Here is a 21,368-nt window from a genome sequence, read left to right on the forward strand (position 1 = left end):
GGACACATGTCCAGTCAGTCACAAGGGGGCATAAGTTCAAGGTGAGGGGCAGGAGGTTTAGGGGAGATGTGAGGAAAAACTTTTTTACCCAGAGAGTAGTGACATTCTGGAATGCACTGCCTGGGAGGGTGGTGGAGGTGAGTTGCCTCACATCCTTTAAAAAGTACCTGGATGAGCACTTGGCACATCATAACATTCAAGGCTATGGGCCAAGTGCTGGTAAATGGGATTAGGTAGGTAGGTCAGGTGTTTCTCACGTGTCGGTGCAGACTTGATGGACCGAAGGGCCTCTTCTGCACTGTGATTCTGTGATTCAGTGACAACTAAATTGTGAACCTGAGCCTGCTCTAGACCTAGGCCCCCACCAAGGTGTGTGTCTCTGCGCTGGTGGAGGGTGTGGGTAAGCACTGTGATTGGTCTTCCAGGCTGCTTACTTCCAGCTCTTCAATGGAGGAGGTGTCCTCTTGGTTGGAGGTGAGAACACGGATGGAGCTGAGGGAAAGTCTGGCTGAGGGCATAGGTCGCTTGGCACAGCTCCCTATGAACCAAAGTAGAGATAATTAGTGTATGGCAATTAAAAGCAGGAGAGAGAGCACCCACAGTTGCATTATTATGTGGTGCAGAATCCTCACGTCGGTGTTCACTGCAGACCTCACTGTTGCTGCAGGCATGGTCCACGTCCTCACCAGTCAGTGCGATGGCACACTCCTCAAAGTGAGTGATGGGTCTAATGTGGGCCACTCCACACCCGGTCTGGGACCTCTCCCTGCTGTTGTGAGCCAGCTTCTCCTACATGAAAACAGATGGAGAGAGTGTGAGCAGGATGCATGGCACTGCACGGTAAGTTTGTGTGGTGAGCAGAGCCATGGGCAGGATAAGGATGCGAGCTCAGAGGATATGAGCCTGATGGAGATATGAGGGTGTGTGTGCGAGTTAGTGGTGTTGTCCCTCGAAGTGTGAGATCCTGTGGACGTGTGATTGGTTTGTGTGTGTGTGAGTTGTGAGTGATGAGAATAACTATTTACCCTGGCGGAACTGATGAGAGCATTCATCCTGTTGCAGCACTGGATGGCTGACCTTCTCTGTGCTCTGGTGGTGCTGACTGCCACTGACACTGCCTCCCAGGCCAGATTTGTGACTCTGGTGGACCTCCTGTGGCCAGAGCGGGGGTAGGGGACATTGTGGAGGCCATACACTGCGTCCAGCAGACGCCCCAGAGAGGTGTTACTAGATTTGAGGGATGCCGCCTTCTTTGCTTTTGGGGTCATCTGTTGCCTCGATCAGTCTTGGCCTGTAGTCATGAAGTAGGCATGCACTCTGATGCGCTTTACATATGGCGCCTGGAGCGAGGGAGCGCTGAGGTGACAGCATGGAGGGCAAATCCGAGCCCCCCCGCCAGCGATCTGGAGTGTTTCTCGTTAATGCATTATTAATGAGGCCCTGGGAATGGGACGATTTGGGCCAACAACCTGCCAGTGTGGATGGTGGGTAAAATGACTTTTTTCATCCCCGCTACCGCACCTAGCCCAAATCTGGGACAATTCGCCTTGGGAAGCAAAAGTATGCTTATGACAGATGTTAAGTGGAAAACACAATTGAAAACCAGGCTAAATCTAGAAGGTTCAGAAGGGTGGTGAAAAAGCAAATAGTAGAAGCAAAGAGGGATTATGAAAAGAGACTTTCAGCTAACATAAAAAGGAATCCCAAAGACTTCTGTAGGTATATAAATAGTGAAAAGGTGGTAAAAGAAGGAGTAGGGCTGATTAGGGATCAAAAAGGGGATTGATGTACAGAGGCAGAAGGCACAGCTGAGCTATTGAATGAATGCTTTGCATCTGTCTTTACCAAGGAAGAAGATGCAAACCAGGCTATCAAGCTGAAAAAGCACCAGGTTGAAAAGGTACCAAGACTGGATGAGATGCATCAAAGGATACTGAGGGAAGTGAAAGGGATTAGCCATATTAGAGTCTTCCATAGACTCAAGGGTAGTCCTGGAGCACTGAAGAATTGCAAACATTACACTTTTGTTCAAAAAAGGTGTAAAGACAAGCCCAGTAACTACAGGCCAGTCAATTCAATTTTGGTGTTGGGGAAGTTTCTAGAAATAAGAATTAGGGACAAAATTGATAGTCACATAGATAAATGCAGGTTAAGCAAGGAAAGCCAGCGTGGATTCCTGAAGAGAAAATTGTGTTTAATTAACTTGCTGCAATTTTTTGAAGAGGTAACAGAGAGGATTGATAAGGGCAATGCTATTGATGTTGTGTACATGGCTTCCAAAAAGCATTTGATACGGTACCACACAAAGATTTGTCAGTAAAGTTATAGCTCATGTAATGAAAGGGAAAGTAGCAACATGGATATGAAATTGGTTGGGTGACAGGAAGCAGAGTAGTGGTGAATGGATAGTTTTCAGACTGGACGAAGCTTTATATTGGCGTTCCCCAGGGATCAGTGTTAGCACACTTGTTTTTCCTGAAATATATATTAATAACCTAGACCTTGGTATACATGGCACAATTTCAAAATTTACAGATGATGCCAAACCTGGAAGCATTGTGAAGTGTGTGGAGGATAGTGTAGAACTTCAGAAGGACATAGACAAGTTGGTGGAATGGGCTTAAAGTGGCTGATGAAGTTCAACTTGGAGAAGTGTGAAGTGGTTCATTTTTGTAGGAAGAGCAGGGAAAGACAATATGAAATAAAGATTACAACTCTAAAGGAAGTGCAGGAGCAGAGAGACCTAGTACTGTATGTGTACAAGTCATTGTTGACAGGACAGGTTGACAGAGCAGTTAATAAAGCATACAGTATCCTAGGCTTTATAAATAGGAGCATAGAGTGCAAGAGCAAGGAGCTTAAATTGAACTTGTATAGGACGCTGGTTTGGCCTCGGCTGAAGTATTGCATCCAGTTCTGGGCACTGCACTTTTGGAAGTGTGTAAAGGCATTGGAGAAAGTGCAGAAAAGATTGATGAGAATGGTTTCAAGGATAAGGAACTTCAGGTATGAAGCTAGATTGGAGAAGTTGGGACTGTTTTCCTTAGAGAAGAGAATAGAGTTATCCAAAATTGTGAGGGATTTGGACAGAGTAGATATGGAGAAACTGTTCCTATACATGAAAGGATCGAGAATGAGAGGTCACAGATTTGAACTAATTTGCAAAAGAAGCAAAAGTGATAGGAGAAAAATCTTTTTCAGGCAGTGCGTGGTTAAGGTCTGGAATGCACTGCCTGTGGGTGTAGTCATTTCAGGCTCAGCTGAGGCGTTAAACTGTTATTTCAAGAGGAAAAATGTGCAGGGTTATGAGGAGAATGCAGGAGAATGGCACTAAGTAAGTTGTTCATTCGCTGTGTTGGTGCAGACACAATGGGCCAAATTGCCTCCTTCTGCACTGTAACAATTCTGTGATTCTGACCATCTGTGCATTGTTAATACAGTTGTCAGATGGCCTCATTTTGAATGTTTGTCTGAGCTCCAAGAATTTCTAATGGACTCAGACCTGTAGGCAATGTTGAAAGCTTGAGGAAGATTGCTAGCTTTGATTGACACTATTATTATCTTGCAATAATTTTTGCTTTATTTGATGTGATTTTGCAATGCCTGTTTATTTAAATGGACAAGACTAAGAGGATTAAATTTTATTCATTGATATTGAATGGCTGTGGCTGATTTACTCCTTCATGAGGGTGTAAAATGAACAGTTTTCTTACAAATGAGATTTTCAAGGCCTCTTTGCTTGTTGAGTCAGTTTCAGGAGAATTTCAAAGACTTGCCAATGGCACATTGGTTCTGTACAAAGTGGATACTGGAAGAGTGGGTATGGGGGTGCATGAGGGATTGGAAGGGGCATGGACTGGAGTATCAGGAGGTGGAAAGGATATGGAGGGGATATGAGGGAGAATGAAGGGGCTGAGAGATTATGAGGGAGTATGGTGGTGGATGGGTAGGGCTTTGAGCAGTTGAGGGCCAGGGGCCTAACAACCATGGAACTAGGGTGGGCTTTCTAACCACCTTGCCTTGCCACCCACACACACCTCTTTTGAAACCACGAGCCAGTTTTGGGAGGCGGCAAGCCTGACTCCAGCCTGACCATGACTCCCAGAGACTAAAAGCTCTTGGGAGTTCCCTGACTTTCAGAAGTTGGGAATATGATGTTTTGAAGTGGCTTGACATGGTTCCCTGACTTTAAGGGGAAAATCCAGCCCATACAATTGCATTTTTTCTTATATTTTTTACAAGCAATTATACATTGGCATCTTAGGAAAATCATTTTGTAATTTGAGTTCTCCCTCCTGTTTATTGATTTTGAATGAACAATGACAATGTGAACAGGTGTTGGAAGCAGTGATAACAATGTGCAAGATGATTGTTGCTTCCCTAAGGTTTTCAGCCCCACAGGGTTGGACTATCAGCTGAACAGTGCATCTAATTGTAATACTCTTCTTCAATTACCATCATGGTATTGATCTTATTATTGATAGCCATCTAGAGACACATGTTGTCACCTTAAGTTACCTACTGTACTGTTAAGGACAGAAGTACAATCTCACGAGCCAGGTCCTCGACTCAAGCCCTGAAGACATCTCGGAAGAAAAATCTGATGACACCCTCACTGAAGACTCGTTACAGCGCTCACCCACACCCTCCTCCAGCGCTGAGACACACACCTCAGTAGCGCCTAGTTCTAGAGTAGCCTCGGGATCACAATCTGGTGAACACATCACACTATGTGATCCACAGAAGGCAGGGACTTTCTGGAGGACTGCTGGAGGTCATAAATCTGCCAAGTTCGAATCAGATGAGGAGCCCCTGGACTCGGTCATACCTCAGTTCCTGGAGCTGCAAAGGCAAGCTTGGGAACATCAGGAAGGGATGCCTGTTGTAGCCTCAGATTACAAGGCACAATGGAGGAGTCTGTCCACCTTGTTATGACTGGTCCCCTGACGAAGTCCCCCAACTTACGATCCCAGATGAGATAACCCAAATTGTTAACTTCCCGAACTGCACCTCAATTTCGTTATGCTCCCGGGTGAGGAGGGATGAACTGGCTCCCCTTCTTGACTCAACCCCCTCGGTTGGTTGTAACAAAGTTTAGTTTAAAAAGGATCCCTTCCCTCGTGGATACCTTTTCCCAATCCAAATGCATTTATGTTTTAGAAGGAACCAATTTAACCAGACTTTCTTGAGTCAAAGAAGGAGTCAGTTTATTAGTTACTAAAAACGCGAGAAAAAATAATGAAAATGCAACACACATACATGCATACACACATTCATTTTCCTAGCCTTGGCCCATATTATCTTTTCAGTTCTAACCGGGTCTCTTAAAGTCCTGGACAGGGTGACTGCAATCATACTTGTTTTCCTGGCGATGCAGGTGAGTTTTAGGTGGTACAGTTGGAGAAACAAACTGCAACGGAATAACCTGGCATTCTGTGTCTTAAACTTTTTTACAAAGGTTAACAGATGTTGGCCAATATGTGGTCTCTCTCTATCCATTTCGGACATATATCTCAAAGTGTTTGAGAGCCAGTAATAAACCAAGGGTTTCCTTCTCTACTGTGGAGTACTGTTTCTGATGCTTGTTTAGTTTTTTGGCGAAGTACCCGATTGGTTTCTCTATCCCTGATTCGCCTTCTTGGAGGAGAATAGTCCCTACCCTGATGCCACTTGCATCGATGGCTACTTTAAATACTTGGTTAAAGTTTAGAGCTGCAAGCACAGGCTCGTCTATTAAAGTGGCCTTCAGCCTTTCAAAGCCTGTCTGGCATTTCTCAGTCCATGCTATCATTGCTTTTTTCTGTAGTAGGTCTGTCAGCGGGGCGGCTACTGTGCTGACGTTTGGGACAAACTTGCGGTAGAACCCACACATTCCCCAAAAACCTCATGATTTCCCATTTCGTTGTGGGAATGGGAAACTGTGGTACTGTTTGTAACTTTGCAGCCCTAGGCAGTAATTGTCCTTGAACCACTACATGTCCTAGATAGGTCACCTGAGCCTTAGAGAACCCGCTCTTTGCGAGACTGACCACTAGATCAGCTAACTGTACTTTCTGGAAGAGGGTTTCCAGGTGTTCTAAGTGAGGTTCCCAGGTGTCGCTGTATACTAGGTGGTCAGCTAGGTACACTACACAATTGGATAAGCCCACCGCTACCTGGTTCATCAGCCTTTAAAAGGTGGCTGGGGCATTTCGGAGTCCAAATGGCATGACCTGACACTGGTATAGCCCATCCGGAGTTACAAAGGTGGAGATTTCCTTTGCACAGGCAGTCGAGGAAACCTGCCAGTATTCCTTGAGTAAATCTATCTTTGTAATGTAGGCTGCTTTACCTATCCTATCTATGCAGTCTTCCAGCCGGGGTATCAAGTAGGAGTCGGCTCTGGTCACTGCATTAACTTTTCAGCAGCCAATGCAGAACCTTGTGGAGCCATCTGGCTTGTGCAAGAGCACAACTGGAGAGTTCCAGCTACTGCTGCTAGACTCTATTAGCTGGTGCTCCAGTACGTAATTAATCTTCTCCTGAACTTGGGCCAGCTTTTCTGAGCTAGATGATAGGAATGTTGCCTTATGGGAGGGGCCTCTTCCACATCCACATCTAGAGCTAGTGTGGTGCAGCCTGGCTTGTCTCTGCAAAAGCCTTTAAATGCAGTGAGCAGCCTCGTCTAGTCTACTCACTGTTCTGCACCTAGGTTGACGCCAATGGTTCCCCAAAAGCCGGCATGGGAATCAAGTGTGCAGGTCGTATTGCAGGCGGGGGTTTTCCCACAACCTGGCAGGCATGGCAGGTTCTACAAAACCTTACTACACACCTGTGGAGGTGTGGCCAGTAAAAATGTTGGCTGATGTGGGCTTGGGTTTTGCATATACCGACATGCCCAGCCATCGGAATTTTCTGAGCTAGCTGTAATATTTCCCTATGGTACCTCAGCAGTACCACTTCTTGGTGGATCACTGTCCACTCCTCATTTGCAGGTTTGTGAGAGGGTCTCCATTTCCTCATCAGCACCTCATTTTTAATGTAGCAGCATTCAGGGACTACTTCTGCCTCAGTTTCAGTGTGTGCAGTCTGAGCTAATGTTTTTAACAGTGGGTCGGCTTACTGGGCTGCTACCAAGGAAGATCTATTTATTACCTCCTTAGGGTCTTCTAGGCTCCTGAAAAAGATTTCAGATAACCAGACCGTAGGGTCTTCTGTCTGTGGTGCCACTTCAGCCTCCACTGACAGAGCTTGACTGGCCATAGACCGCATTACCACACAGTCATGAAAAATGCCAGGCATTTTCTCCTGCAGCTGTTCTGTCTCCCTGACTTCAGTGGGCTTCTCTGAGACCACTGGAGGTGCGATTACCTTTGATCCTGCCAGGTTATTGCCAAGGAGCAGGTTGACTGGGGACGACTCCCACGGTCACTGGTCTTGACAGAAGGTTGCACTCCAGATGCACCCACTATAAGGGAATGGGCATGTACCCTCCTTCAATCCCCTTTACCAGCACCTTGGCACTTACTGCACTCTCTGATAGAAAGGTCATGCCTTTTCCCAGCAGTAGAGTTTGGCTGGCTCCTGTATCCCTCAGTGTCACTACAGGCTTACCCACCTCACCCTGGGGAAATGTGGTCACCCTTCCATCAGAAGCAAAATCCTTGTAACTCTCAGGGACTATTTAACCTCATCTGCACTCTCAGGGTCCATCTACAGGGGTTTGCAGCCACAGTCAGAGCCATAGCCTGGCCTGCTATGCTCTCTGACTGACTCCCATTCTCTGAACGGTGGGTATGGACCCTGATAAATCCCACTGGTTTTTCCCATAACCTTCAACAGTTGGCCTGGAGGTGCCCTACCTTTTGGCAGTTAAAACACACAGGCTTCTTGGCCTCACTTTTCAACTCAGCACCACCCTTTCTGTCCTGAGGAGGGTCCCCATTTCCTTCTCTCCCATGGGTGTTCAGTTTCCTATCACTCTCTCCACCTCTATCCTTTCCATTTGGTTGGGGATGACGAGGGGATGGTCTCTTCTAGGACAAGGGTTTTTGGACCAGTTCATAATAATCAGCCAGTGTGGCTGCCTGCCTGGCCCCTGTTCCTCTATGTGTGTTCTCATTGGGAAGGGTAGGGAGTTTTTAAACCCCTCAAGGAGAATTATCTCACGGAGGTTTTTGTAAGTGGCTTCGTTTTAAGTGCCCGCACCTGCTGGTCAAAAGCAAGTTGCTTAAGCCTTCCAGGTACGTCTGGTCAGGCAGTTTCCTGAGGGTACAGAATTTCTGACGGTACGCCTTCGGCACTAACTGGTGTGCACTTAAAATAGCCCTTTTTTGCTGCCTCATAGTCAGTGGCACTTTCCTCAGGCAAGAGGAAGTAAACTTCATGAGCTTTTCCCAAAAGCTTACTTTGCAGTAACAAGGACCAATGTTGGCCTGGTGTGCTAACTGCTCGGAAGATATAGGGCAGCATTTTACTTCCCACAGGCGGGCGCAAGCCCGACCCGATCGGGCGTAAAATAGCACGTGATGGTGTCAGGCGAGCGTCCTGACGTCATTGCCCACTCGTGTGATATTTAGATCGGCGGGTGCGCATGTGAGAGTTGGCAGCGCGCCCGCCGACAATTAAGAGGCCTATTAAGGCCTTAATCAAGTAATTGAAAGCAAGTTTTCACTGCCCATCCAACCTTATAGTTGGTGGGCGGGCAAATTGGCCAAGCGGCCTTTGGATTTTTTATGAAACCTCATCCATGGGTGGAATGAGATTTCGAACAGTAATTTAAAAAAAAAGTTTTTAGTCATAATTTTTATTATGTTTCTACTATTGTTACTGAGTTCTATGTCGGGACATGTTTTTAACATTTTAAAAATCTTTCTTTTTGATTCTACAATTCTGCAGCTTCCTGAGGCAGCTCCCTGCATGTTCCCCCCTGCATGTGCGCACTTTAGTGCTCGCCCTCTGCCCGCCCCCGCCCTGGCAGCGCTGAGCTCCTCAGCCAGCCAGCATGAAAGGCGCGCTGTTAATGGGCCAGCCAGCGTGAAATCGAGGTCGGGGCCCAATCGCGGGTAGCGGACTGTTTCGCGACTGCTCCCAGGCCCACCACGCCTGCCCGATGACCGGAAAATCCTCCCTCTGTTTCATCCAACTTAGGGATTAAACGAGCAAACTGGGTTGCCTCAGCACTTAAGTCTGAGCAAGTGGTGCCTTCAAAGGACACAGTAGGATTCCAGCTTGAGTTGTTTTAGTTTAAACTCCCTTTCCCTCGCTCTGACCTGAAATTCTGTTGCTCCTCTCTGTGTCTTTTCCTGTCTTTCCTCTTTCTCTCTTTCTCTTTCCCTTTCCTGAAATTCTAATTTCTGCTGCTCCAATTTTAATCTCTCTAGTGCTACTCTATGCATTTCATCGTCCTCAATTTCCATCTGTAGACTGTTGGCCACCACTTTTAAAATTTCAGGTTTTCTGGCTTTCTGGCGAAATTCTAATCCTAAGTGCCTTGCTAAGTCTTTTAAAAGTTCTGCCGCTCGAACAGTTAAATCCTCAAAAGTAACTTCCCATAATTCTCCTAAAAAAGCACTGGCATCAAATGTGGACATTTCTTCACTTCAGTAACACAGAGTCAAGAAAATCTTTTTGCAGTTTTTAAAATTGGCTTCAAAGGAATGATTTACTTTCCCCACTCTAATTCTTTTGTTCCGTCTGTGGGAAATATTCCTGCACCGAGCCCCCAATTTGTTACGACCGGTCCCCAGGTGAGGCCCCCAATTTGTTATGACCCCAGACGAGATACCCCAAATTGTTTTGCCCCCAGGTGAGGAGGGATGAACTGGCTCTCCTTCTTTATTCAACCCCCTCGGTTGGTTGCAAAAAGGTTAATTTAAAAAGAACCTCTTCCCTTGTGGATACCTTTTCCCAGTCCAAATGTATTTATGTTTTAGAAGCAGCCAATTTAACCAGGCTTTCTTGAGTCAAAGAAAGAGTAAGTTTATTAGTTACTAAAAACCTGAGAAAAAAATAATAAAAACGCAACACACATACACACAGGTTACAAATGAGAAGTTGAGTCCAAAAATGAAAGTTAAAAAAATATGCAAATCAGCTTTGGCTTATCCATGAGGAGTAGATGGTGAAATGTTGCGACCTTGAAGTTGGGTGATTCCGGTAGAGCTGACTTTGGCAGTGCAGCAGTTGGGTTGGAGACTGTTGTCCTATTTCCTTTTTGACTATGGCTTTGCTGGCTTGTGACTTGCCTCCAGCAACAGAGAAATACTTTTTTACCTGCAAGCTGCAGGGATGCCTAATAAATGTTCTTTAGCTGTGACCTTCACAGCACACACTAGCACACCTGAACTGGAACACACAGATCAGTGTTGCAGCTGGCTTTTTAACCCATTTTCTTTTGTATTCCTGGAAGGGAAAAAACAAACATGTCTTTCACCCAGAACCTGCTTTCTTTCAACTCAGACCATTTCCACATTCTGATGTATAACTCAACAGGAGTTGGCTCCTGCTGATATGGTAATCAGCCTCCATTTTTTCTGCAACTACAAGTGATTAGAGATCAGCCTTTTGCATTGCATCTCTCCCTTTCAAGTCTCTCAGCCTGAAGTAGGTCTTGACACCGTTTTAGGTGCAACATTCCAGGGCCTCTCTGGACTATTTGGTCCAGAATAATCCACATAGGAATTTTTCAGAAATTGGTTACTTACAGTCTCAGCCAGCCTTTGCTTGGAGGTTTTTTAAAAAAATACACATATCTCCCTTTAAAAGTTCAATATGCTCATAAGTAATTCAGGCTGTGATCCACTATCATGACAGACACCAGGTCAACACTGGTAGGATAGTGGCCACCATGGCGACCTTGGTCCAGGACATTGATCCTGCACTGCTGCGCGGGCTGAACTCCATCGCTGACATCATAGTTGGCCTTTAACAGTGTCAAAGCGAGAGGGATGCGGGGCAGCTCGATCTCACACCAGCTTCTCCTTCTTCTCAAGGAGTCAGCCAGGAGCTGTTGGGCACCCATAAGGAGGGGGACCAGCAGCTCAACATGCCGGGGCCATCCACCCAAGCGATTCCGGGAATGGCCGGCCAATCCAAATCTCCTCTTCCTGTGACCCTACAGCTCCAGCTCAACAGGCTGAGGAGGGTGCAGCTGGCCAACAGCAGGACACGCAAAGCAGGCCAGGGCCCTCCAAAGGACGCCCGCCAAGGTCATCACAGACAGGGCGTAGCAGTCAACAGGCTGCACAGCATGGGCACGGGTGCTAATCACTTGTACATAATATTCACTATTGTAAGTAAACTCCCAAGACTGTTTCCTTGCCTATGGCTCCTTGTAATGATGAGCAGTGTTCATGTCACTCAGATGTGAAACCTTGGTACCTGCGCAAGATAAAGGCAGGTGTCTCAGTCCAGGGCCTCTTCCCTGTGCAGTGTGTAACCTTCAGACCAAAGTGATGGTCTGACTTCACACTCACCGCACACATTACTGATGCCTGGACCTCAATGGTGCTTGTCATTGCTGCCAGAATGTCATGGGCAGGTGTCACAGAGTTCCATCATTCTCTCTGTGTGCTCTCAGCACCTTTGAGGTGGAACTGACTCCCCGTCTCTTCAGGATCTGTGGCCAGTGATGCTGTGCTCCTGAAGGGGTCGGGTGCTGAAGGCTGACAAAGGATCAGGTGCATTTAAAGCACCATGGCTGCGACTCCACGATATGATCCTGTTCACAGAGCGCAAGCGAGCTGTCCCTGCCTCGTCTGGCCAGTGCAATGGCCTCATCGCTAGCATCCTCACCTCCATGGACCTCATCATCATCATCCTCTTTGATGTCTTCCTCATCGGAGGAGATATGCAGCTCTTCCATCTCCTCCTCAGCCAGCTCCTCCCCCCATTGCAGCGCCAGGTTGTGGAGTGCGCAGCAAGCAATGATGATGTGCGAAACCCTTGGAGGACTGTATTGCAATGTTTCACTGGACCTATCAAGGCACCGGAACTTCATCTTCAAAATGCCTATCATTTGCTCCAGTTCGAGTCGCATTATACCGTCGCTCTGCTGCAGTCTGAGGTTGCTGCACGGGTGTCATCAGCCAAGTCCTCTGCAGGTAGCCCTTGCCCCCAAGGAGTCAACTCTGCAGCCTCTCTGGAAGGTCGCAGGGATCGTGAACGCTCCCTGGGAATTGTATGCAGACCTCTAGGATGCATTTGTGGTGGTCGCTCACCAGCTGAATATTCAGTGAATGGAAGCCCTTGGGATTGATGTAGTTGACTGCTTGTTGCCATGGAGATCTAAGCACCATGTGAGTGCAGTCAATGGCACCCTGCACCTGTGCAAAACTTGAGATCTGCGCAAATCCCAGTGCTCTTTGTTGTCTTTTTTGATCCCGGGCGAAATGCACAAAGTTCTGTGCATTCGCAAAGCTGGCATCTGTGACCTCCTGGAAACACCTATGTGTGGAGGTTTGCGAGATCCTGCACAGGTCAATGGAAGGAGCCATTGGCATAAAAATTGAGCACTGTGGTCACTTTCATGGGCACTGACAGTGGATGCCCTCCATATCCCTGTGGCACCAAATCCTGCAGCAAGTGGCATATGTGACCGACCAGTTCCCTGGATATGCGCAGTTTTCGATGACACTCGTTCTCAGTCATCTGCAGGAATGACAAACTCCATCAATAGACCCTGCATCTAGCGAGGTGCCTACGAGTGACAGCTCACTGTGGATCTTCAGCTGCGTGCGCAGCAGGCCCTTCTGCCCCTTCACCTTGAAGGAGATGCTCTTCCCTTTGCTGAGCCAGGTGCATCTTCTGCTGTCTTCTTTTTCTCTACTCCCTGTGAGCCATGAGGCATACCACTAAATCACCAGGCTCCGTGATCCTGGTGTTCTCCTGCAGGATCAAACAGAGATGCATGGGTTAGCGTGGGTGTACTAAGGACCTCTCCTGGTTAAGTCTGAAGGGCCCCTCGTGCATGCAGGAGAGCGTTGGCCACCACCTGGATGGCCAGTGTGTAGTGTGCTCATCGGTTCTCTGAAACCCACCCACCTCCGCCCCACTCCACTTGACCAATTGGCAGCAGCTTCAGCCACTGGACTGCATGTTGTGCAGGCATTCTTCTAACCCACTGTGCAAGGCTGCGCTGTTAGCTTAACCATAACGGATACTGGTCCAAATCTTCATAAAGACATTGCAATGGGCTGTGAGCCTCAGTGACTGCGTCATAGCCACCTTTCGCAAGGGGATTCTACAACTTGCCCAGTCGGCCAATTGTTCTGCTGCCCCCTAAAACGCACATTAACGTGCAGCCTGCGCCTGAGGGCTGAAACGTGCCGGAGCATTTGGTGGCACTTTCATGCTTTTACATTGCTTGAGTGAGCAGGAAATCTTCAGAGGCCCAACTCCAAGCACGTCAATGGGACTTCAGCTGAATGGTCTCAGCTGCGGAAGAATGCTCACTTTTGACAAGCTTTTCCATAACATGGCTGCTTCCCTCCCCTCCCCCCCTACTCCCACTTGGCATGTGCTTGTGTACTTCCTTTAATCTCTGCTGTCTTGCTCCCCAGACTCCCAGCATGTGCTTGTGTACTTCCTTCACCCTGTGCTGCCTTACCCCCGACAGGCCTGACCCGCACTGGAGCAATTGCCCCGGCACCGCACTGAAAACCAGCCAGAAAAAAGCGGCTTGCCTGTGCCCCCCACAAATTCACAGCACCTCTTCCTTGATGTCCTATGGGTGATGCTCACAAGCGCAAGGTGTGCACTCAGCTCTGAGCTCCCCTCGAAGTTCAGGTCGCCAGGTGCACGCCTTTTAAAGTCTGTTGTGAAGCACGCCGTTCTGTAGTCATGCTGACGTGAGCAGTAAATTTGATGTGGCGGGACGATTCCAGACAGCAGGGCTTATAACGAGATGCTAAAGTATTGAAATTAGGCTCCCGACATGTGGCAGCAGGAAACGCAGCCCGCCATTGACAGATGGAGCGGGCAATCACAATTTTGGCCTTCTCGCCATACTGTTTCCCCCCCGCCCCACTCGCTATGATGCCAATGGGGCCTGAAAATTCCAGCCAATATTTGAAAACATGAAATACATTTTAAACTTGAAATTAAAGCTGCTGGATGACTAACCAACACTATTAATAGGGGATAAATAACAGTGGCTCTCACCATTTGATGTTGAAATCTATCTTTCATTGACAGCAATGTAAGTGTAATTCCAGCTATCCACTCTGTGTTCATGCTACAGTGCACTATAATAGAAGCTCAAAGACTTGAAGCATGGGTGAGACTTCACCTACGTCTTTACTGACAATTAGTACTTGCCAATATGATTAGACAAATGGGCCAATCACTTTACACACTAGCTACTTAATGAGAAAAGCTATGAAACAGGTTTGGTGGTTCTAGCCATAATTGTGACTTGTTAGCATGTTGCAAAGCTGTTGATTGTAATCTATCTTTTCTCTGTGTTTACAATAATGCAAGTAAAAGTCATTCTGATGATCATATGATTTAAGACAGCAATTCAGTATAATTCTTAAACTGTTCATGCATTTCTCAATGTTGGATCTAAACCTAGGCAATTGGATGAAAGCCTATTCATTGCCAGCTGTAAGGATTATGAATTAAGTTAAACAACAACTTGCCTTTATTGTAACAAAACATCCCAAGGCACTTCACATGAGTGTTGCCAGACAAAATTTGACAGCAAGCAGACACAAGGAGATATTGTGACAGGTGACCAAAGCTTGATTAAATAGGACGATTTTAAGATCTGTCAATAACTGAGGAGAGACTAGCCGAGAGGTTTAGGGAGGAATCCCAGGGCTTGGGGCCCAGGCAACTGAAGACACGGCTGCGATTAAAATAGAAATGTGCAAGAGGCCTGATATGGAGGAACACAGAGTTTATGGAGAATAGTGGGGCTGAAGGAAGTTTAGAGAAACACGGTGGGGCAAAGCTATAGAGGAATTTGAAAACAAGGATAAGAATTTTCCAATCAAGGAGTTGCTGGATTAGGGGCCAATGTAGGTCAGCTAGTGCAGGGATGATGAGTGTATGGGACTTGATGTGGCTTAGAATATGGGCACACAAAGGTTTCCATGAGCTCAAGTGTACAGAGGGTTGAAGATGAGAGGCAAGCATTAAAATAAGCAAGAAATTAAATAACTTGCATTTTCTGTATTTATTTCTTACATGAGCCCAGTTCCTAGAATGAATAATTAGCCAATAATTGGAACTGAATTGTTAGTCTTATTCAGACAGATGTCAGAGATGGTTGGTGTATGGGATATTGAAGTCTTAACTGTGGCATAATAGAAAACCTTTCTCTAAGATTAGAGTTTAAGCATATTGCTGGGGTAGAGTAGAAGACATATTACTCTAATTTATTTAATGTTTTGGAATGAATAATGAAAAATGCATACTCAAAAATGGAAAACTGTTCCTTTCTGCATTTCTGACATTTTAATTTGATGAGCACAAAAATTCACCAAGAACTTATGTTGTCTTTATTTTGTAGGTGTTAGTTGTGGGGGGCACAAAGGCCAGAATTTACGAGGACCCCCCCCTCCCACCCTCCCCCAGCCCACATGCAGCGAGTTCCCCCATGGCGGGGCCGACAAACCATCGAAATCTCACATCAGAACAGACCGGAAGATCCCACCGGCATGAGGGATGATGCCAGTCAAAGGGTCTGCAAAGGGATTATAGATAGTTTAAGTTAGTAGATAAAAAATTTGCAGATGGCATATAATGTTGGAAAATGTGTGATCATCCACTTTGGCAGGAAGAATAGAAGAGTAGAATATTATTTAAATGGCGAGAGACTGCAGAATGCTGCAGTACAGAGGGATCTGGGTGTCCTTGTACATGAACCACAAAATATTAGCATACAGGTACAGCAAGTAATTAGGAAGGCAAATTAAATATTAGCCTTTATTGCAAGGAGGATAGAATAGAAAAGGGAAGACTTGCTACAGTTGTACCGGGCAGTGGTGAGTCCGCAACTGGAATATTTTGTACAATTTTGGTCTACTTACATAAGGAAGAATATATTTGCATTGGAAGCTGTTGAGAGAAGGTTCACTCAGCTCATTTCTGGAATGAAGGAGTTGTCTTTTGATGAAAGCTTTAGAATTTTGGGTCTGTACTCATTGACATGTTAAAGAATGAGAGGTGATCTTATTGAAGCATGTAAGATTCTGAAGGGGCTTGATAAGGTAGATGCTGAGAGATTTGTTTCCTCTCCTGTGTGAATGTAGAACTGGGACCACAGTTGAAAAATGATGGGTCTCCCATTTAAGATGGTGATAAGGGGAAATTTCTTCTCTGAGGGTTGTTAGTCTTTGAAATTCTCTTCCTTAGAGAATAGTGGAGGCTGGGTCATTGAATATGCAAGACTGACTTAGACAGATTTTTGATTGACAAGGGGATCAAGGGTTTTGGGGGCATACTGTGGAGTTAAGGCCACAACCAGATCAGCCCTGACCTTATTGAATGGTGGAGCAGATTCGAGGGGCCAAATGGCTTACTCCTGCTCCTATTTCTTATGATCTTATGGTTGTCACGAAGATGTGCTATATAGAATTAATTTGATATCTCATTGGCTGGTTTAATGTTAAACTTTTTTAAAAAGGGACATTTCACTGAAAAACATCAAGACACTGACTTAGAATTTGCATCTGTGTAGCCACAGTCAATTTCATGGAGACATAGGATTTATAGATGGCCTAACAGACAATGACTTCCCTGGAGGTGTGTAAAGCTTCTTTCCTATCTGATCCAAATGGAAGAATGGACCAATCAGGAACTAATTGCTATAACATTAAAAATTAATCACCTCAGCTATCACAATGGCTTAGAGGAGCTGTGCCAGAGATGATAGACTTCCTTTTAGAATATACAACTGACATAAAGCAAGGTCATGTGATACAACCTTTTGTGTGGATGCTTAAATTTGGGATTTGATAGAGATATTCTAACTGCTGAACCAAACAGCTGTCGCTTCTCTCTCTCTCTATAATTTCCCATCTAAGTTTTGAACCCTGTTTTGCTGACTTTAAAGGGTGTCTACATTCCTACCGCAGAGACTCTCTACTGATTCCTACAGTAGTGGTTCCAGGAGTAAAAGGGACATGCCAGACACAACTGTGAAAAATTACTGCTTCAGCTGAGAACAGCGCCTCCGGACACAATCAGTGAACTCATATTGACATTCCTTTTTTTCAATCTGTACTTTGATTTGGCCAAGATTAACATCCGATACTCTGTAATGTTGTATTTTTTTCTCCACGCTTGGGGTTTGAGTGTGTGTTTGTGCATGTTAGTGAGAAGTAAGACATATTTGTACATTTTTAACATTTTAATATTTTTACCTGGGTGGGTTTTAGCACAATAAAACTAACCTCTTACATGTTTAATGCAAGAATGCCTTTTGGCTTTATTCTTACAAACTGCGCCCAGTAAAGCACATACTGTATTGGCAATCGTGCATCCTTTTAAAATGCAAAACCGCTGCTATAACCAAGCAGGGAGTGGGCAAAGAGGAAAACTTGTCCCTCTTCACCTGGTCACAGCATGATCTTATCACTTGGTAACACATTCAAACTATTTGTTTGAATTAAAGACTTAAGACATACAGATTGTAGCGATCCTTACAAGAACAATAGGGTTGGACTTTTATTTTAAACGGGATAGTTTGGCTTAATTACTAACAATACCTTTTGTTCAACAACACAGAAAAGTAAGAGCAGCTTTGAAAATATTAGGTGGAGTTTAATGTTGGTGGCGTGGATCTCAACGGCGAACCTGGAAGTGTGCAACATTGCTGCTTGGGGTGGAAGTAGCCAGCTGAACGAGATCAGAGGAAATTAGAAATTGGCGACCCATTTCACTGTTGAATGTGGACTATAAGATTCTGTCCAAGGTCATCGCCAACCGGGTCAAATCCGCTCTGGAATTGGTGATTCACCCTGACCAGACCTGCTCTGTGCCAGGCAGGAAGATCTCTGACAGCCTGGCGCTGCTCAGGGATACGATTGCCTATGTACAGGACAGGGGTGTGGATACCTGCCTCATCAGCTTGGATCAGGAGAAGGCCTTTGACAGAATATCGCACACCTACATGGGGGATGTGCTCTCCAAAATGGGGTTTGGGGAGGGAATTCGAAATTGGATCCAACTGCTCTACACTAACATCAGTAGCGCAGTCTCAATCAATGGGTGGGAAACAGATAGCTTTCCGATTAAATCTGGAGTCAGGCAGGGCTGCCCTCTCTCGCCTGTCCTTTTTGTGTGCTGCATAGAACCCTTTGCCGAGTCCATCAGGAAGGATCCGGGCATAAGAGGAGTGACGATCCCAGGCAGTGGAGGCACTCAGGTAAAAGCCTCCCTGTACATGGACGACGTCGCCGTCTTCTGCTCGGATCCGCTGTCGGTGCGCAGACTGATGCACGTCTGCGACCAGTTCGAACTGGCCTCGGGAGCCAAGGTAAATCGTGGGAAGAGCGAGGCCATGTTCTTTGGGAAGTGGGCTGACCGATCCTTTGTCCCCTTCACTGTCAGGGCTGACGGCCTGAAGGTGCTGGGGATATGGTTCGGAGGGACCGGGGCATGCGTTAGAAACTGGAAGGAGCGAGTGGCTATGGTGAAAAGGAAACTGGGCATGTGGGAGCGACGCTCCCTCTCCATTGCGGGTAAGAACCTGGTCATCAGGTGTGAGGTACTCTCGCTGTTGCTGTACGTGGCGCAGGTCTGGCCCATTCCACACTCCTGCGCGATGGCGATCACTCGAGCCATCTTCCGCTTTATCTGGAGGTCGAAAATGGATCGTGTCTGCAGGGACGCGATGTACAAGCCTCTAGATAAAGGGGGAAAAAACGTGCCCAACATCGCCCTCATACTGATGGCCACCTTTGTGTGCGGCTGCATCAAGCGGTGCGTAGACCCTCAGTACGCAAACACCAAGTGTCACTACGTGCTGAGGTTCTACCTGTCCCCGGTGTTGCGAAGGATGGGTCTGGCCACGCTGCCGCGGAACGCTCCAAGTAGTTGGACCGTGCCGTACCACCTGTCCCTGGTGGAAAAATTTATGCAGAAAAACACCTTTGACCACAAGTCCATCAGGCAGTGGTCAGCACGTAACGTCCTAGAGGCCCTGAGGGATAAGGAGAGGGTGGACCCTGTGGGATGGTTCCCCGAGCAGACTGTCAAAGTCATTTGGCAGAATGCCTCATCGCCAGAACTTTCCAACAAGCACCAAGACGTAGCTTGGCTGGTGGTGAGAAAGGCCCTCCCCGTCAGATCCTTCCTACACGCCAGGAGTCTCACCCCCTCTGCACGATGCCCTCGAGGTGGCTGTGGTGGGGAAGAGACCGTTGTTCACCTCCTTGTGGATTGTGCCTTTGCAAAGAAAGTCTGGAGAGAGATGCAGTGGTTGCTGTCGAGGTTCATCCCGAGCAGTTCTGTGACACAGGACTCTGTGCTCTACGGGCTGTTCCCAGGGACACACACCGAGACAAACATCAACTGCAGCTGGAGGATCATCAACTCGGTGAAAGACGCGCTTTGGTCTGCCCGAAACTTGTTGGTCTTCCAGCACAAAGATTTGTCCCCGACCGATTGTTGCGGACTGGCACAATCCAAAGTCCAGGACTACGTGCTGAGGGACGCACTAAAGCTTGGGGCAGCTGCCGCAAAGGCGCAATGGGGAAGGGTCGCTGTCTAAGACCTTTCTACCACAGCGCACCGAGAGACTGGGAACTGTTTAGAGCCCCTCGGGCTGTACAGATCAAAATGAAAGGCTGTAAATGACTGTAATATTGTTTGTACTGATGCACCTGGTGATACATTTTGTAAAAGTTTAACCTGGATTGTACCCTTGTAATGTTGTTTTTGAAATGGTTTTGAATGTGATTGAAGATTTTTATGAATAAAGTATATTTTTACAAAAAAAAAAAAAAAAAAAAAAAAATATGGCCGCGGCCAGACGGGTCCATTCGTTCCAGGATAGACTTCCTGTTTGTGTCCCGTGCATTCACAGTCAGATCCACCGAGGTCAAGCCGGTGTTCTTCTCTGACCACTGCCTCCTACTGGCGGACTGCCACTTGGAGGAAGACCTGAGGGTGGGCAGGGGGGCATGGAAGCTAAATGTGCAACTGCTGACCCCAGAGAACATTGAGGAGCTCAAGAGGGATTACAAAGGTTGGAGAACCGTGAAACCCCTCTTTGAGTCCCTGACACACTGGTGGGAAGTGATCAAGGGAAGCATCAAGAGGTTTTTCATCCTCAAAGGCACCCAGAAAGCTAGAAAGGAACAGAGGGAAATGTCCCGACTCCAGGAAAAGATGCAGAATCTGCTCCGGCTGCAGTCGATGGGGGTGGATGTCAAGGAGGAGCTCCAAGAGGTGAAGGGCCAGCAAGCCTCGCACTTTGCCTCGGAGGCCTCCAAGATCATCTTCCGTTCCAGAGTCCGCTCCGTGGAGCAGGATGAGACGTGCTCACGTTTCTTCTTCCAAAAGGTACACAGAGAGCGCTCTGTGATCAGCAGCCTGAAGGAAGAAGACGGCTCAGTAAAGTCATCACGGTCCGACATTCTGAGGATCAGCAAATCCTTTTATGCCGGACTGTATGACGTGAAGCCCACGGACAGCACGGCCTCCCAGTCCTTCCTGTCCTCTATCACGGAGGTCCTAGACCACAGTACTCGGGAGAGCCTAGACAAACCGCTAACCCCTGACGAACTGACTAAGGCCCTCGAGTCCTTCGAGAAGAGTAAAACCCCCGGAAGCGACGGCCTGCCGGCGGAGTTGTATTCGGCTCTGTGGGACTTGATCGGCCCAGACCTGCTAGAAGTGTACGAGAGTATGCTCCTGGCCGGCAGCATGTCAGAATCCATGAGGAAAGGCATCATCACCCTCATCTACAAGCACAAGGGGGAAAGGGAGGAAATTAGAAATTGGCGACCCATTTCACTGTTGAATATGGACTATAAGATTCTGTCCAAGGTCATCGCCAACCGGGTCAAATCCGCTCTGGAATTGGTGATTCACCCTGACCAGACCTGCTCTGTGCCAGGCAGGAAGATCTCTGACAGCCTGGCGCTGCTCAGGGATACGATTGCCTATGTACAGGACAGGGGTGTGGATACCTGCCTCATCAGCTTGGATCAGGAGAAGGCCTTTGACAGAATATCGCACACCTACATGGGGGATGTGCTCTCCAAAATGGGGTTTGGGGAGGGAATTCGAAATTGGATCCAACTGCTCTACACTAACATCAGTAGCGCAGTCTCAATCAATGGGTGGGAAACAGATAGCTTTCCGATTAAATCTGGAGTCAGGCAGGGCTGCCCTCTCTCGCCTGTCCTTTTTGTGTGCTGCATAGAACCCTT

At 47.0% G+C, this 21,368-nt stretch overlaps 1 long non-coding RNA gene across 1 annotated transcript in view; it reads left to right on the plus strand.

Annotated features, from left to right (window-relative positions):
• The window catches only part of LOC144685800 (uncharacterized), a 35,364-nt gene extending 17,598 nt beyond the window's left edge, over positions 1 to 17,766 (plus strand). The window contains exons 3-4 of the long non-coding RNA XR_013577783.1: positions 15,497 to 15,696; positions 17,716 to 17,766. This is a non-coding gene — a long non-coding RNA (uncharacterized LOC144685800). The remainder of the gene's footprint in view (positions 1 to 15,496; positions 15,697 to 17,715) is intronic.
• The last annotated feature ends 3,602 nt before the right edge of the window (positions 17,767 to 21,368 follow it).

This window comes from Cetorhinus maximus, chromosome 10, assembly GCF_964194155.1.
Source record: "Cetorhinus maximus chromosome 10, sCetMax3.hap1.1, whole genome shotgun sequence".
NCBI lineage: Eukaryota > Metazoa > Chordata > Chondrichthyes > Lamniformes > Cetorhinidae > Cetorhinus > Cetorhinus maximus.